The 19,504-nt window shown below is 35.6% G+C and overlaps 1 long non-coding RNA gene across 2 annotated transcripts in view; it reads left to right on the top strand.

The window, feature by feature from the left end:
• Nucleotides 1-19,504, top strand: part of LOC130542056 (uncharacterized) — a 40,777-nt gene that overhangs the window by 2,812 nt on the left and 18,461 nt on the right. The window contains exons 3-4 of one of the 2 annotated variants that reach the window (XR_008956340.1): nt 15,656-15,849; nt 15,952-16,075. This is a non-coding gene — a long non-coding RNA (uncharacterized LOC130542056). Of the gene's footprint in view, nt 1-15,655; nt 16,076-19,504 lie in introns of both variants that reach the window. The other variant, XR_008956339.1, reaches the window with a different exon arrangement.

The raw sequence follows: 19,504 nt of genomic DNA on the forward strand, positions 1-19,504 counted from the left end.
ATTTTAATACTTAATGAAGCCAAAGAATAAATTTCTAATTGTACTATTTCAAGAATCATCAGTCTATGTTGGGAAACATAAGGGAAGGCAGCAGGGATTGCTAAGAGTAGAATAAGTATATTCCAGGCTTCTCCAACTCCACATATAGCTACCTTAGCCAAGAAGACAGGAGAAAGATAATTACTGGGTCCGGAATTTAAATGTAGCAGGATCTCAGAGGATTTGGCTACACTTTCAGCAGAAGGTAGTAGCTTGTTGTTCCTTTCCAACAAAAATCTACAGTCTTAGTTCTCTCTAGGAAGGGAGGAAGGAAGGAAGAAAGAGAGAATTTGGTGAATTTACAAGAAAAAAAGGAGATCGATAAAAGAAACTGCAAAGTTCTATGTACAGAGTTAAGGAAAATGGAGATAAAGCATTTAGTGTTCACATCTATAAAACTAGTCATACCTTGGTCATATATAGAACCTCTCCACCATATAATAAATACTATTTTACGAATGTTTCCCCACATACTAACGTATCAGTACTGACAGATAAACGTTGTTAGACTCATTAAAGAAAACCGGAGTATATATTAGTTTGTGTCTAATTGGAACAAGTGATGGCATAAGTTGAAAGCAGCTCACCTGCCTCCTAATCTTCTATCAGGTGTTTTCCCCTTATAAACTTCAGCTATTTTTTTTTTCCATTTGTTTCATTTGATCATGGCAATCCACTCATCACTGGATCATTAGGTAGTTACATATTAAGACATTAGAGCATGCTTCGTGATGGAAAAGAACACACCTTTCATCTTTATTTCAGTATTAATTACGCATACATAGAACTCTCAGAAGTAAATGTATCTCTGTTTCTCATCTTTAAATCAGAAGATAGTTTATGGTGAGTTAATCAGAATGTAAAACTGTCAGAACTTCGCTTAATGTCTTTGAGTTTTAAACTCTTTTAACATCATAAATAATCGTAAACACTCTGAGTTAAGAGAAGCCACAGAGACCTTCTAGCCCTCATGTTATACATGAGAGAACCAAGGCCGGGAAGATGGAGTGATCACCCAGTTCCTTCAAAGTCCTGCTCTGTGCCCTCTATAATAGAGCACCCTCATCTACAGTCTTTACAAGAAGAAGAAAAGGAGGAGGAGGAGGGGGAGGGGAGGGGGAGGGGGAGGGGGAGGGGGAGGAGGAGGAGGAGGAGGAGGAGGAGGAGGAGGAGGAGGAGGAGGAGGAGGAGGAGGGAGAAGAAGAAGAAGAAAAAAATCAGCTATTTTTCAAAACCTATCCAAGCCAGAATCTTAAGGTTATATTTACTTAGCTGGTTTGGGGTGTGGTGAATAATTAAATTCAGCAGGAATGCACTTCAAAATAAAAATAAAAACACAACCCAACCCCTTTGGCCCAAGTCCTGAGACCTCAGAAAAGAAAACCTCCTTGACTATGAACATTTGCTAGAGGTTGGAAAGCTTTCTGAGCCTGATGTAGGAGTCCACATAGCTAGTGCAGGATGGAGGAGTTTATAGTCAAATAAATGACTCCTTGTGTTTTTTTCGTTTTGTTTTATTCTTTCTTTCTTTAACAGTATTCTTAGATCAACAAACAATCCCCAAGGAAGGATTTTAAGGAAAAATAAACACCTTTCTTATATATCATACAAGAAAAAAAATCATCTTTAAGTTTGCTTTTCTTAATACCTCATGCCACCACCACTCCACCCTTAAAGCATACTTTAGAAATAGTGTATTCTTCTAAGAAAATGGGGGAGGGAAGGGATTCCTGTGATACCTAACAGAAGCAAGCCTTATTTGTATAAGGGTGATGAAACCAAGAAAAATATGCCCTCTTGTGGCTTATTTGTTCTAGTTCACAACTAATCAACAGTGCTCTATTATTTCCTGGAACTCAAACATACCTATATTCCAAGTGGAATTAAACTATTCCTTTGTGTAGTAACTGGAGAGAACAGGTCCATGCAGACAGCATGAAGGCATTCCAAGACTTCTGCTTTGTTCAAGGTCATATGCAGCTACTTAGCCACAACGAAATCAGTATCCCTAAAAATGGGTGAACATTTTCCAAAATAACCCACAGATTCTTACAGATCTTATAAAAATACCTTTCAAATAAATGCATTGATAGAATTTCTTTCCTAAATAGGAAAGAAACTATTAAACTATCAGTTTAAGAAACTATTAAAGTATCAGTTTCCACAAATAGGAGAAAATTCATAATTTCCTGCCCTACTGTATTTGTGCCTCTAATATTTCTTTAACTGTAGGATGATGCTTATTTTTCCACTGAAAAAAGTAAAATAGGAAGCAGTTAAGAGAATGCTGATTTTCATTCTGTGCATACTTTTTTCTCTTCTTTCCTCTTATTTTACTCAGAAATGAGGCTGTAACAAATGTGTTACATCCAGTGATTTACAGATGCAATTAATTTCATTTTATGACAAAAAATGCCCACCATTTTTTCCTGAAACTGCAAAGTGGAGATGGGTTTAGTGGAAAGTGACCTCTGGTGAACAAGAGAAAGACTTTCACATAACTGTGATTTAAATAATTTACTAAGTAAGTGTCAAAGGTTTAAAACAGGCCAGGTTGTTAAATTCTTAGTCTAATCCTATAATAATAATAATTAATTATTATTATAATTATGATTAACATTATCATTATCATTTTACATACAGAGAAACTTTAAGTGACTTAATTCATTTTTCATTTGCCTGGATCTACTCGTGTATGAAGGGGGCCAGTGAGCCATTTCCTTACCTCAGTACCTTGCTGCAGAAGTAAATCACATTGACTCTTACTTACCAGAATGAAAAATGCAACTTTCCAAACTGCCCAATTTAATACATGGAGGTATCATTTTTCTACGTCACAAGCTAACATGGGATCCTGTTCTTTCAAGTTTATGATCATTCTGACCCTTGAAGCACAGATATACTTTCATTTGTATTACCATTTGAAAAAACAATCATAAAACAGTTCAAGACTTTACATTTTATTGACTTTAAATTTAATGAAGAAAAATGAATCACTGTAATTTAATACACTAACAAATTGCATTCTCTTTCTACTCGATACCTAAGTAAAATTATCTTTCCTTATGTATAAAAAGTTTTATTTCCCAAACTTTATTAATGTATTTGCCAGTAATGTCTACATCAAAAGTCTATGATTATACATCTATTTAAAAAATTATCTCTAAATTTATTGTACTTAAAACTTCTAATTCTGACAATAGAGCCAATTTTAAAAGACAAAAACATGGCCATTTAAAAAATATATTAAGAAATTAACATTTCATTGATTAGAACAGACGACAAGCTGTCCACAATAACGAAAGTCAATATTGTATGTGTATTATTGATAGCATGACCTGCCAATATTAGCTATTAAAACATTATAAATTTATGGTATTAAAACAGTAAGGTATTGGCTAGTGAATACATAACCAAGCAAAACAATTGGAAGTCCAGAAAACAGATGTAGATATATATTATAATTTACACATGTATTGGGAATTTTGTTTTCTGGCTCCAAACTTGAGTGGACAATAAATGCTTTCCTTTCTAAAAATTACTTTTGTTATGTAGCATTTCAAATACAAAAAATAGCACACACACATAGCCTCACACAGGAAAACAGAACTCACACTCAAGAATACGTCACCCATCTTAAGAGTTCAAATATTACAAGAATCTTCAAAATCATCTGCGTGTTCCTCATGAGTCCCTCTGCCTACCACACAGAAGTAAACAATATTCTAAATTTAATGGTTATTTTCCCTTCCTCCCCCCCCCCACATTGTGTATGTGGCTCTAAGTAATATTTTCTGTGATGCGCTGTTGTTATTAGCTTTATATAAATAGTATCAGCTTCACAAAAATGGCAACTTTCTGTGATTTTCTTTACTCAGCTCTAAGACTCATCTTCTCTATTGGGTATGCTGTTGTTTTCATTCTTTTTTATTGCTTTTAATTATAATATGTGAACATGTCACATGTTATCATATGTTGATGGACCGTTGAGTCATTTCTAATATTTTGATATTACAACAATGCTTAATGAACGTGCCTGTATATGTCACTTTATTTTTCTGTTGCCTAACTTGAAGTCTGTCTCAAGCTCTGTATGAGCCAGTTTTCTGAATGCAGAAATCAGTCCAAGTATGTCAATCCAAAAGCATTTAATAGAGAATTGAGTGAAAAGATGTTGTAAAAAGCCACAAAAGGAGGGAGTCCGAAGAGTAAAAGGAAAGGAAGAATGAATGTACTGGAAGATAGGGTACTACTAATGCCCCAATATAGAAGGCTGGAAGTCCAACACCGTTGGGCATGATGTTCCAGCATATACTGGATCTGCTAAGATGTGCTGCTTGACCAGGACTAGGTTGCTGAAAGCTGTTATCTCTGCAACGCTGGACTTGAAACACCTCAACCTGTTACCTCTCCACTTGCAACTGCCAGAAACCACCAGCACCTGCCTCATCCCCAGAGCCAGAAGCATAAAGCACTTGTGTTTGTCTAGCCTACTGATCTGCAAATTTCTTCTCTTTTTTTTTTTTTAAAGATTTTATTTATTTACTTGACAGTGATAGAGACAGCCAGCGAGAGAGGGAACACAAGCAGGGGGAGTGGGAGAGGAAGAAGCAGGCTCTTAGCGGAGGAGCCTGATGTGGGGCTTGATCCCAGAATTCCAGGATCACGCCCTGAGCTGAAGGCAGACGCTTAACGACTGAGCCACCCAGGCGCCCCTGCAAATTTCTTCTCTTGACAGAATCTAACCAAGGACCAGATGGCAATGTAGTACAAAATGAAATTTTCAGATTCCCAGGCCCAGACAGTATATAAAAGGGCAGACTTGGCATTGAGAGAGTACAGGTAAAACAAGCAGCCCAAACCTCGTTTCTTCCTGAAAGCAGAAAATTTAACTTCGTGGTTTTCAGGTAAACTCAGTCACTGATTTCTCAGTCTTTTAACATTTTAATAACATTTCATTCCAGAGTTCTGCAGTTGTTTACTTTCTCTCAATTCTATGTTTAAATTCTAAAGGGGCCTAAATAAATCCAGTAGCTGAGAAGTGGACGTTTGCTAACACAACCGTAAGGGCCACAGCCTGGGGTGGCTTAAACAACAGAAATTTATTTGCTTGTAGTTCTGGTGGTTAGAAGTCTCAGATCAATTCATTAGCAGGGTTGGTATATTTTAAGGCCTCTCTCCTTGTCTTCTTGGCTTGTAGATTGAATACAAAGTCTGTCCCCTCCTGGAATTCATCCTCTTTTCTTCTATGCCTGCTGACCACTCATCACCAGATCATAAGTTCCTCTCAGGTTGTTCTTTGTTCAAAATGCTAGGCGCTTTTGAGATCACCAGTCCCCTTTCAGATACTTACATGCCATGTTCTCCCTTGATACTCCAACATCTGTGAAAAATAGGGGTTTGGGAGTGATGGTTACTTTCTTGGGTCCTCCTGTGACTAAACACGCTAGTCTCTCATTCTACGTACTGACTCTACATCATTGTGTTATGGGACACAACTGTGAGGCTGCTAGCTCCAGAGGTCCAGAAGCAAGGTACTAATCCCCCCTACTATCATTTACCAAATAGACAGAATATTCTGTCATCCCTGGACTTTGTCAAACACTGGCAAGCTAGAAGAAATGCATATTCCCATCATTCCATTGTTTTCCTTCTTCACCTCAATGGCAACTTCCCATAATTGTCAAAACTTTTACACATTCCCTGAGTAGGGATAATCTGGTTTTGTTTTGTTTTGTTTTGTCAATTCACTTTCTTACCTCTTGGTGATGGCATATACTTTATTACTCAGGACTTACAAAGTTGAAAATAAACAGACTTTTTTGGAGCAAATGCAAAAGCCTTGCTTTTTGAGATCGTGCTAGGAGTTTCAAGAAATCTATTTGGAAATCTTAAAGCTGAGAGTGGACTCTTTTTTTTCCCCTTGAATTCTTTTGGGTCTTCCTTTCAATAGTGACCCCATAAAGACATAGAAAATTAGTGACTCAATGAATGGTGGATCCTGAGGTAACCAAGAACTGCTGAAATAAAAATATCTGTACACCGAAGTTGTTATCTCCAAAATATATTCTATCTATAACCAAAGATGATCTTTCAGATCAGTGAAACAAAGATAAACAATAATTATTAGAATGTGATAATTAGGGGGATAATTGAGCACTTTTTGGCAACATCTTCTCAAGTAGAATGCATTCATTAATGTTTTGAGTGTAAAAATGAACCAACAGATTCTCCAAAAATTGAAGATTCAGAATTAAAATAAAAACGAATCAAGAATCCTACTTCACATCTATGCAAAATAATTACAGGCTAGTTTCAGATCTCAAAGTGAAAGGTAAAATAAATAAATTTCTTAGGAGACAACATGGGAGAACATCCTCATATTTTAGAGTAGATAAAGATAGCTTAAACAGTATACAAAACTGCTAAACATAAAGGAACACCTTATAAATTGGACAATATTAGGTTAAGAGTTTCTGGTCACCAAAGACACCATTAAAAAAGTAAAATGCCAGGCCATAGGGCCAGAGAAAATATATGCAATCCGTATATTTCACAAAACCTCATATCTAGAATATGGAAGGACTTATTTAAATGAATACAAAAAAGATAGACAATCCAAATGGTCTAAAGATTTGGGCAGACTTTTCATAAAAGAGGATATTCAGAGGGCCACTAACTTCTGTATTAATCAAGGAAATGCAAATTAAAACCACTGTGACTCCTACACACCCACCAGAATGACTAAAATGAAAAAGACAAAACATCAGTAGTTGATAAGGATGTAAGGATCAGAACTCTTACACACCTTGGCCAATTGTCAATTGCACAACCTCTTTGGAAAACTCTTTAGCATTATCTACTAAATCCTAAATATATATACCCTATGAAAAGCAATTCTATGTACAGATTGTGGCTGAGAAAAACGATAGGTATGTTCACCAAAATAAATGTAAGATAAAGTTCATGGCAAAATTATTTCAAATAGTCTCATACTGGAAACCATGCAAACTATCCTCAACAATACAATGGATAATATATTGTGGACAATTCACATAATGGAAAGTGGTATAGCAATAAAAATAAACAACTGTACCAACAATGTAAACTAATTTTAGAAAAGAAATAATGAAAGAAGACAGACACACATAGTATGATTAATTCATAGTTAATCTTTTTTTTTTTCTTCCTGGAGGTAAACAAGTTGATTCTAAGATTCATATAGAAAATAATCATGCAAGATTGAAAGATTTGACCCTTTATGATTTTTGACTTTTCCAAACCAGTAACAAGAACATTATTGCATTTGTTCATGTTTTTTTTGTGTGTGTGTCTTTCCATAGTGTTTTAAAGCTTTTTCATATGTTTCGTAAATTTCTTAGTAACATTACCCCTAAATATTTTACTTTATTGCTAAAATTGTAAATGAGGTTGTTTTTACAGGTAAACAATTGTTTTCTAAATATTAATTTTATATTCAGCTGATTTTCTGAATGCTTGTTTCTTTATTTTTATCATGCATTCTTTTTTCATGAAAGTATCATATAATTACCATCCAGTCTATGACATTTTGATGAAATTGTTTTGTTTTGTTTTGTTAAAAATTCTTATCAACCTCTTTCTTCTATAGAAATTTAATCTTTCTATCACTATGGAGATAAATGTAGGTAAATTTTATTTCCTAGAATGTTATCTATTCCATTTAGGTTTACAAATTCATTTGCTTAGAGTCAGACTAATAGTCACTTTTCATTTTTTTGTTTCAATGATTCTTACCAGTTGCAATTTCTTATTATGTTTATGTTTTCTTTCTTTTATGGTTTTTCTATTTTAGAATTCATTAATTTTTAGCAGTACATTAATTATTTTCCTCTTTTTTTAGGGTGTCTTTTTAAAAACTTTTGTTTAGGGAGTTTAAGTCAATCATGCTCACTGATTTTTATCAATATAAGTGTGTGAAGCTATACATTTTCTTCTGATTATAGTTTAATTAGAAAAAAATAGTATCCACATATAGGGTTGAATTACTATTTTTCAGAAATTCTGTGTATTTACTTTTTATTTCCTTTCCCTGGTGAACATGAACTAATCTTTTTTTTTTTTTAATTCCAGTAGAAAGAAATATTGTTGTTGTTTAGTTTTAAATGTGTTATTTTCTAAATCTGTTGTATCCCTGTAACCAAAAGTGAATTTATGCTTTATAGAAATATGGAGGATTTGAGGGATGAAGTACATGGTCAATTTTCATTACTATTTTTTATGCACTTGAGATGAAGGAACTCTTTTTATTATTCTATATCTTTCCATAAAGTCTGTCCTCTAGATTATGTTGCTTAATTCTTTAACTTTTTTTTCCCCATCCACTTGATTTCTGTCACACCAAGTGGTAGTTTCCTGCTTTTAGTAAGTTCACTATTTCTTTTGCATCACCTGTGGGTTCTACTTTATAAAGTTAGTTGTTCTGATACTCAGTCCATAAGTAAGAAAAAATCTCCATTGTGTTTTGTGGTCTTTAGTATTATAAACTGTCTCTTTGTATGCTTTCTCACTTATTCTACCTTAATCGTTATCAGGATTACAACCAATGCTTTCTTATTATTTGTTTTTCCCAATACATCTTTGCACATTCTTTTTTAGCTTTCTAAATAACTTCATTTTAGGTTTGTCTCATGAAACAGCACATAATTGACGTTTACTTTGTTAGCCAATTTGAAAAGGTTTATCTTTTAATCGGTAGGTTAAGCCAAATTTTTAATGTGACTAACTTATTCTGACAAAACTTAATCATATTATTACATGCTCTGTGTATTATATATATAATGTTATATTTTTGTAATTTTTTCTTTTTGTTGTCTGGTTTCCTTTTATTTTGCCTTTCCTTTTTTTTATATATATTGTTTATTTTGAATAGGAGCGACTTTCATCAGCTAAAATATTTTGATATTCATTTTCTGCTTTCTTTTCAGAATATAACTTAGTGAATATATATATTAATATATATATTATATATTAATAATATATTATATACAATATATTATATATTATATATAAATATAATATTATATATAATATATATAATATATTTATATATAATTATATATATAATTATATAATATATATAATTATATATATAATTAATATAACTTAGTGAATATATATATATATATATATATATATATATTCATTTGCTAACTTCTCTTTTTGAAATAACAGATTTTCCTAAACCAGTGAAAACAGGTAATTCTTTATAAGGAGTTTGGCTGTGATGAATTTTAAGTTTTTTAGTTCTAAAATACACTCTTCTTTGGTTCAGTCAAAGGTGGTTTTATTCATAGATGTCTCCTTTTATTTCAAGGGTGGAGAGGACGGGTAAGTCTTCTGATTTTGTCATTCTTCTCTGCTCCACAGGATGCTGAATTTATACCCTTCATTCCCTTCTGTCCCACCAGCACCAATCCCTCTCTACCAGAAGTTGTGCCTTTCTAAAACTACTAGTCTTGATCCTGAACTTTTAAATCCCTTCTGTAATTCCCTAGCCTCCATGCTGTGACCCGTCCTCAGTGTCCAAGCATGGAACTCTTTCTCTCCTGGGTCATTATGTTTCCTACCATTGATTGCCCCACCACCCTCTCCTTGTTCCTGGTCAGTCTGCTCCTCACTGTCAGCTCCAGTGTGGGCTCCAGATCAAGCCTTACTCATTTGGAGATGTTTATTTCCTTCCTTATATGTAAATTAAAGATTGTGGTATTTCTGTCTCCTAGTTAAGATCTAGGAATGAGTTAAGGGTAGTTTCATGTATGTTTCTTCTTGCTCTATATGGATTTTTGGAGGCTGGGGAGAGAAATTCCGATGAGGTGGTTGCCATTATTCTTCAGAAACCCAGAAGGTTTTCCTTTCTTCCATAATAAACAATTACATTATGGTTTTATACTGATGGAAATTATATAGTAGAGATAGACATATGATTCTGTGGAATTAGAAGAGAACTTCTGGAATGATATCCTTGCATAGGCAAGAGAGAATAAGAATGATATCCTTGCATAACAAGAGAGAATAGTACCCAAGTAGAAAAGTTATTGTTAATAAGAACAAGGAGAATTTGTGGTAAAATGAGGGAAGGCAGAGTTATTTGCGTTGAGAAGCAGGGTCAATGAATAGAAGACTTAGTGTGAGCTTGTGGAAAGTCTCTTATTGCCTATATTTTCTTAGTAAGGTAGGATTAAAACGAGTAGCTGAAGTGAAGACTGGAGTGAGTGTAAGGAGGGACTGGAGGTATGCAACAGGGATCCAGAAGAGCGTGGGTGTGCTAGGAAGAAAATCAGCATAGTTGCATGTTTTTATTCTAGTTCATTTTGGAAATATGAATATATTCATATAGCGTATGTTTTCACGAGATGATTAAATGAAGTGTTGGGTTTAACCAGAACTGTAGTTTTGCCATACTTGGTGAAAACAGAAGGGGATATTTCAAAAAGACTAAATGTAAAGCTCTGTTGGAGTTCAGAGGAAAAAAAGGCATAACTTAAGGTTGTGCAGAAGAGATTATAAAGTTAAGTGCGTGGATAGACTGTAGTAAGATGGCTTTCGAGCAGGATGAGCAGAATATAAACATCTGGGGAACGTGGGGGTGTATGGGGGAGAGGTTGCAAGGTAAGGCTCTTCATGAGAAAACCATGTGAACAAAGTCCTGATGTGGAAAATAAAAATGCCCACTGTTCCTGGAATGAGGATGGATAAAAATGTCGAGTAGAAAACAAGACTTGAAAAAGTAGATGTGCGAGATATATAGCAGATTTTGGATGCCGAAGAAAGCTAGGGCTATACAAATTGAACAGGAGAGAGAGATTGAAAAAACAAAGCAAAACAAAGCAAAATACCAAACTGTGAACGCAGGAGTGATGTCAGTGGTCCTCACTTTAAGAAGTGGCTGCCCATAACATGTGTCAGAGGCGGGAGAAATTAGAAGCAAGTTGTCCTCCTGATTATTACAATATTCTAAGGTAATAAGGATCTGAACTCAAGGCATAGCCAGATAATCAGGGCAGGGTTCAAGTTTGAGAAATAGTTGAAAATTATCTGTTTTATGTAATCTAGATTAAACAGAGAAAGTAGCTTTAAAAATAAATATGCCTTTCTGTATCATTAATTCATAATAAAGAAGACTTTTTACAACCTTTGAGCTCTTAAAAGATAAATTCCTATTTTGGCATTGGCTGAAGAGGCTTGGTAGACTAGAATAGACTATTACTTAATTGACCTTTTCCACTTTAGTCATCTGAGGGCAGTGACTTTTCCAACTTGCTAAAGGCATCTGAAATTGAGCATTACTCCAGAGCGCTTGAATGAATAGACCTTTGAAATGGCAGCTATTGATCTACTATGGTGAGAACAGACTGTCAGACACTTAAAAATAGTCTCTTGAAGTCATTTAATTGATTTGGTTAGACTTAGAAGTTAATTTTTCCTAGAAACAGCCCCCAGACCTAAGCCAGTGCATTACAACCTAAAGTTGCTAAAGAATAGGTCACATTTCTATGGAGAAGGCATATCTAGTTCTTTCAATGAGGGATGATGAGAGGACTCCTAGCAGTGAAGGGGATGAGTGCTTATTCCCTCTATAGAGTAGATTGAGCACAATCAGGGGGAAGAGACTTCTTGCACAATGGAGGAAGCTAGGTGTCCTGAAGACTGGCTTTTGGAAGTAAGGAGATCAAGGGAAACAGGGTTGGTTTCCCAGTTTCGCTTGGTATCTTCTTCCTGTAACCTCAGACCCTGAGATTAAACTTGAAAATATTTTAAAATTTTCTAAGGAATTGTACATCATTAATCAGAGGGAAATTAAAACAAACAAATAGAAAATGTTCCTGTGATCTTTTCATTCTTCCCATCTCTTTCACCTTTCTTTGCCCCCCTTGGTCTTCAATGATCTTAGCTAAATAAATAAATTTAAACTGTCCTTTTAAGTTATTTTCCATCTCTGGATAAAAGAGCAATCAACTCTGGGACAATTTGTCCCTCCCTTCACTTCTTTCCTTAAAATCTTGGCCTGGTGCTTGCTCATGTAGCCTCAAGGCAGCAGGGAAGTACCAAAGCCCTGGGGTGTAGCGTCTCTGGCTTTTTCTGTCCTACAGAGCATCCCCCTTCCCACATGGGTGAGGCTTGTCTTGTTGGCTTCTTCACTCAAGTCCGTGATTGGAGCAGCTAGTGATGTTCTCATTTCCTCAGGCCCAGTAGCATTTCCTGACTGTCCCAGACTTACCTCAGCTCTCAGGCTCTGTAGGACACTGTGAGATCTGTCTCCTCTACCCTGTAGCCATGACTCAGGCAGTCTCCTCCACAGCAATCCATGTGAAGTTTCTCCCTATGACATCCTGACTTCCCTCTTAGTCTCTCCAAGCTCTCACCTATGTCTCTTTACCCACTTCCCCCGAGAAGTAGAGATTCTGAGGAAAATGACATTGCAGGGCCTCCCTCAGACAGACCACCAGGCTGATGTGAATGTGCCCAGGTTGGTACATGACTGGAGACATAGCCTTCCTCTACACTGACTTATCCAATAAATGTTCTCCTCTCCAGGCCTACACTGGAATGCACTTGAGTGCTTCCTGACTCTGCTTTCATTCTGTCTTCTAATCCCCATGGCCTGGAATTCACCAATGTTTTCCTTCTTCTCCTCCTTGTTCCAAATATGTATAACTTATTTTAAATAACACTCTTTGGTTCAAAAGCCAAGCTTGGCTCTGAACATGTTCAAGGGTGAGGGAAAAAAAAGAGACAACTCTATTTCTGGAAAATCCAGCATCCCAAAACTATTGTTCACTGCAAAGTCTTATCGTTGAACATCAGATGCAGAATGTTATTCTTTTTCTGTGCATGATTTCTGAAACAAATTATAGGTCTCCAGGAAACAGACACTGTGGGCAGACCAGGAGAAGCCCAAGGGCTCAGAGAGGTAAAAGGGAAACACATGAAGAACTTTGAGGGGCGCCTGGGTGGCACAGCGGTTAAGCGTCTGCCTTCGGCTCAGGGCGTGATCCCGGCCTTATGGGATCGCGCCCCACATCAGGCTCCTCCACTATGAGCCTGCTTCTTCCTCTCCCACTCCCCCTGCTTGTGTTCCCTCTCTCGCTGTCTGTCTCTATTTCTGTCAAATAAATAAATAAAATCTTAAAAAAAAAAAGAGCTTTGAAAATTTTACTTTTGTTACATATACATTAGTGCAGATGCTGATGAGGTATCTTTCAGATCTAAAGATTAAATTCAAATATACAAATGCTTAAAGTAATATCACTAATTTGGAAGAAGATGAGTAGAAAGTCATCTAAATGGCATTTCCTCCTCAGAATGTGGGCGAGCCCTGGGGCACCTGGGTGGCTCAGTTGATTAAGTGCCTGCCTTCAGCTCAGGTCACGGTCTCAGGGTCCTGGGATCCAGCCTGTGGTCCTACGCCCTGCTCAGCGGGAGTCTGCTTCTCCCTCTTCTCCCTGCTCATGCTCTCTTCTCACTATCTCTGTCTCTCTCTCTCTCAAATAAATAAGATCTTTTTTTTTTTTTTATTAATAATGATTTCAAATAAATAAGATCTTAAGAGAAGAAGAAGAAGAAGAAGAAGAAGAAGAAGAAGAAGAAGAAGAAGAAGGAGGAGGGGGAGGGGGAGGGGGAGGGGAAGGAGGAGGAGGAGGAAGAGGAAGAAGGGGGGGTGAGGAGGAGGAGGAGGAATGCGGGCAAGCCCTGACACGGCCCTGAAGTGGGAGAGGGAAAGATGCTGTACAGCATGTGGTCATTAAAGTTTAGCTTCGGACTCATGTTTGACCCAAACATGTTATTTTGCCAAATACCTACTTACACCTGATTTTTGTTGTAACTTTGTTGAACTTTTGCACTCTCAGTGACACTGTGATTAATAGATTGTCACCATATCAATTAAGTTGTTTCTGCTTCACCTCCTTACCCACAGATTTCTTATCTCACAAAAGTAACAATATTTATAGGGTGGAAATTTAGTAATTGTTATACAATAGTCATAGATAATAGAACAGATACAGTGAAGTGATGATTAACTGAGAAATCATGATCTTAATTTTTTTTCACAGTCTTTAGTTATGTGTTTAGAAAGTGTTTAAAGTTGGGCGCCTGGGTGGCTCAGTCATTAAGCATCTGCTCAGGGCGTGATCCCAGAGTCACGGGATCGAGCCCCGCATTAGGCTTCCTGCTCCATTGGGAGCCTGCTTCTTCCTCTCCCACTCCCCTTGCCTGTGTTCCCTCTCTTGCGGGCTGTGTCTCTCTCGGTCAAATAAATAAATAAAATCTTAAAAAAAAAAAGTGTTTAAAGTGACCTGTGACGGGAGTACTGGTCATAAGCAGAAAGACAGTGGGGTGTTTTCATCATTTTCCTTCAGCCAAACTCCATAAAAGAATAGAGGTTTTATAACTGCCTTGGCATTTATTTGTGCAAGATGTTGCACAGGATAGAACAGCAACTCTCATATAGAAGAGAATGCTCAACAAATGTTTTAATACAGCACTTTTCAGGTAACATACACTAATAACCTCCAGTGTTGCTTGCAGAGAAACCAGTCTGCTGAAACCAGCTGTAGTAGAAATCAAAATATTTTTTCAGAGTGCGAATGTTTCTGATGATACCTGGTGTTACGATTCTACCCATCATTCTACCCCAGGAAAGATGCTGAATAAGGTTTACATCCAATGAAAGTGGAGATCCAGGTGGAATTTCACAAATGTTCTGTATTTTCATCTTGCATGCTGATTGCTTTAATGTGTTACCAGATATCTAGATCCAAGGATCAAGGATTTTTTTCCAAGTGATTTTGTGGAAGCATCAGGTACAAGCAAATATGAATAAAAACATAAGTTAGGACAGTCATGTTAACTTTGTGAAAATATTCAATTAAGTATTGTTTAATCACTGAAAAATTTTTTAATCTGTGGATTGTCTCAATGAAATGTCTTTATCACCAGCCTTCAAATTCTGGAGCTAACGTGGAGACAGGTGTTCATCTTGGTCATATACAATAGGAAGAAAAACAGTTTAATAAATCAGCCACAACAACACCATTTACAGTGCCCACTGACAGAGTTGGTTGAAAATATTTTGTTTCTTTTACACACCTCAGAAGAAAGTGAGCATCTACCTTTCAAATTTTCAATTTAATTTATTTAAAGAATATGCTAAATGTGTCCTAATTTACTTGGATTCAATTTTCAAAATTGCACACCCTCTAAAAGAAAGTTCAGTAACTCTTTATCAATTATAAAATGTCCTAAACATTTGATATACATAGTTACATTTATCACGTAGCTACCTCAATTGTCAAACATTACTTAATTTTAAAATTTTAACATACAGATGTTTCAAAACAAGTCGAGCCCCTCCTTGCCTTATTTAATCATTGTATTATGATCATCATAGAACCAGTAAGTATCCTATTTGAGCATCCATATGAGAGTGAAAACTTATAATAGGGTGACTGCACAAAGAAACTAGGGCAGTGTTAATAAACTGACACATTATAATGTCAAACTTTAAAAAAATTAACCAATAAAGTTTTTTGGAAAATAATTTTTTAACAGTGTTTCCATTATTTTTTTTTTTTAGGAGTTCCTTCCATGCTGATGAGATTTGGATTTCGCCTTATTTTGATTCTGCTACTTGTTCATTTGGCACTTCCCCAGATAATAGTTCAGCATATCCTTATCACAAAATCAACAATTGGAAACCTGAGCCTGGAGAAGCAACAGTGGGGACTGAGAAGATGACAAGCTGCCCTTCCGTCTCACCTGCTCCATCAGGTCTCGCCCACGCTGCCCCTGGGAAATGCAAGAGAGGCGGGCTAAGTAATAAGGAAACGAAGGCACTCCTAAGCTCTATCCTTCTCTGGCCCACATTTACAGATAGCTGTAAACAGCAAAGAAAATCCACATGTCATTACCAATCATCGAGGTATTTTAATCAGAAGAGGGAGATTTTGTTTCAGACTGGGAGTGACGGGTACCTCTGAGGAAGGACATGTCTAAGGTATGTGAACATCTCAACTGAATGCAGCCAAGGTCAGTTAGCCCTTTTATACTCCTTTTGTCCTATTTAACTCCGGATCCACGCAGTATGTGGTCAACTTTTCAGTTTAATAGATAGTAATGACACAAATACAGTAATCAAAATTAGTGTATAGAGTAGTCTGTGAAATTTCTTTAACAGAATAAACTCAAAATAGATTCTACTGGTATGATTGACAACAGAACAATTTGTGAGAGGACCACTTATTTTATAGTGTATAACAGTGTAGGTTTTAGAAAGAACACACACACATGCACACAAATAGAAGTACACCTGGTACAATAGTGCCAAAGCTTTGTGCAAATTATAGTCATCCACAGCTTCCATGCACCATCTGGTAGATGCTCCTTAGGCATTTGTGAATCAGGAGGAGGCCTCAGAAAGAATAAGAGAGACAGAGTGAGGAGAGAAAACACATCACGGTGTCTCACTGCTGAGTAGATGCTCTGTTTCTCACCAACCAATTGTCTAAAAGTTTTTAAGAGCAAAAAGAATTATTATTCTTTATTGATTATCTCCTTTTCCTTCCTCTTATCCCCCTTATCCCCACCTTTTTATAATATTTACTAATGATTCATTTATTTTTCCCCAAATAAATTTTTATATTAACTACCAACCAGTACAAACTCTAAAACTCAGGTGGTTCAGTTCAATATAGTAAGATTTTTCAATAATAAATGATCAACTCATTTTTGAGCTCTTAGGCTCTCTACATTTTATACTTTGCATCTACATATTTAATTCTCAAGGTCAACTAAAATATGTTTTCTTTAAAACAAAACCCAAAACTACTCTTTGCTGCAATTCTCACTCTTGGTTTTGGATATTATTAAACCTGGCAAACTATTTACAGTGTATTCAAATTCTCCGTTCAAAAATTTGCAAGAATATTAGAACTGGAATGATAACCATGGGGCTGCCATAGAAAACTGTGAAACTTTAGGTTTGGAATTTGTTGATCCAAACTCCTTATTTGCAGTTGAATAAAATGAGATTCAGAATGATTTGCCCAAGGTCACACCATTAGCTAGTTGAAAGATCCTGAAGTAGGATCCTGTTACACACACAGCCTCTCTTAGCAGATGCTGATTAAGTAATATCACAAACCTTCCTTTTGATAACAAAACTACATTTCTACACCAGAGAAGGTAATCTATTGATTAATCTTGCTTTGGTTTCTCATATCAAAATATTGATTACTATTAGGTAGTCATAACACAAATGATTTTTTAAATGAAGTTATTTTTAAACTACTTTATACAAGATAGGTGTACTCCTTTTTACATAGTTTATATTTTTAGTGATTTCCTCCAGTCACAATCAGTTGACACTCTAAAGTTAACCTGAAATCGTCCATATGTGCACAAACATTTAGGATCATTCACAGTTCACATAGGAAAGGTACAAAGAAAGATTCTGCATAACTAGATACAAAGCAGAGGTCTGAAATGAATAAAATTATATCATGAACTAGACTTCTTTTACATTAGTAACCAGTTCAAAGAGCTAAGTAGTGTATTCACAATAGATAAAAAAATAAATATTCAATAAGAGTAAAGCGTATCTTGAAAGAGACCATATTTGGAGATAGAAACTGTTTTATCTATTCTAGAACAACAGAGGGCAAAATCAAAAGCTGTTATGCTACCTCATGTCCAGCAGTACTCCACCTAATTTGTTTGATCTGCAAATACTGTAAGATATGAGTCAATATATGATCTGCAGGGCTGTTAGACCTACTGCTTACTATGGTCTTCAATAGAATTAAGCCAGTGGATTTTATCACAGGCACTTCAGCATTTATTTATTTTTTCATTAATCATATATTACAATGAACGCTTACTATGAGTCATGCGGTGCTGCAGATGCTACAGATAAGTGGTGAGCAAAAACAGTCTCTCAACTCATGGTTTCGTTGAGAGACAGATACTATCAAATTAACTCCCAAATGAATGTAAATTAGAACCCTGATAAGCGTTGGGAAACATGGTGCACGTTGCTATGAGAGATTAAGTAGGGAATTCCCTGGTCCTCTACCGTCCTGTCTCCCCCACAGCACTGTCAATACTGCTTACCAAAGGAGGAATAGGCTTAAAAGCAAGTTCAAGGAATTTCTGAAAAACTGAGCCGCTAAGGTCCTAAACTGGCTAAAAATATAAAGAGAAGTAGAACCAATTCTAAATATGTGTTAACTCTGTTTCTCTTCTCTGATTCTCCTCTGCTGCTCTCTGATGTCTGCTGAAGGCCTTTTCTAGGTCGAATGCACCCCTTCCTTCTGTCTTTTTTCTTTACCTGTATATTTTAGAAAGGATTCGTGCAGCCCACACCTTTAGGTGAAGATAGAGAGCCTGAGCATTTTCTTTTGTAGGAAACTTGGATTCTTAACATCAAAGTACTTCAACAGAGCAAAAATTGTGTTTTCTGGAAAACCCTCAGTCTCAGAACAGCAGTGCGTAACTGTGAAACTAGTGTTTTTCCTGAAGCCGACCACAGGGCTGATGGGTCCCTAAGTCTAGGAAATATGGGACCTGTGTGATCTCTCCAATTTTTCAGCTTTGATATGGGCTTAGGTTTTAAAAAAAATTAGTCTGCCTGTGAATTGTGTGCATGTGCGTGTATGTGTGGGTGTGTTTGTGTAATTAGACATTTGAAAAATATTCCTCCTTTTAATATAAAAATTTTATATAGTTGGATTAAATTAATCCTTAATGATTTATCAAAGATGACATGGTTGTTATTGAAACTTCACTTTGGTAACAAGGTTTTCTTCCAAAATCTAATTTACAAATTTATATTATTATTTTCAAAATATGCACTATTTATTATCTAATTTTAGGTATTTTTCATTTTCATTCAACTTATAGCAACTTTTTACTATGTGATTACGTTTCAGGCAACATATCTGTTAAATAAAACCTAATGTAACAATGGTTTGTAAAGAGCAGAATCATAGACTTGCCAAAATTTTGCCCATAAGAAAGCTCATTTTGTCAATTATTAGGACAACTATTTCATATTCTTGCAGATTTATCTTAAAGGTTATAAATTATCAGTTCACAATAAAATAAATTAGAATGAATTTATTGATTTTAATACCAATATTATTACAAGATCAGTTTTTCCAAGATGTTAAGAAATATATAGTACTGATTTTTTTTAAATATTACAATTGTCGTATGTTGGACACTCCAGATATGGTCGTTGTCTTTCTTGTAACGTATTTTATTAGTAAGCAGTTTATTAAATATAGTGTGTTTAGTTTATAAACACACATATATGTGTGTTTAGCTTATAAACACACATATAAAGAATTAAAAACTCTATTTAAAATAATAACATGTAAAAAGACTTTACCAGACTTCTGAATAATTTCTACAAATTCTGAAAGCA

The sequence above is a fragment of the Ursus arctos genome, unplaced genomic scaffold (genome assembly GCF_023065955.2).
Source record: "Ursus arctos isolate Adak ecotype North America unplaced genomic scaffold, UrsArc2.0 scaffold_3, whole genome shotgun sequence".
In the NCBI taxonomy this organism is placed as follows: domain Eukaryota; kingdom Metazoa; phylum Chordata; class Mammalia; order Carnivora; family Ursidae; genus Ursus; species Ursus arctos.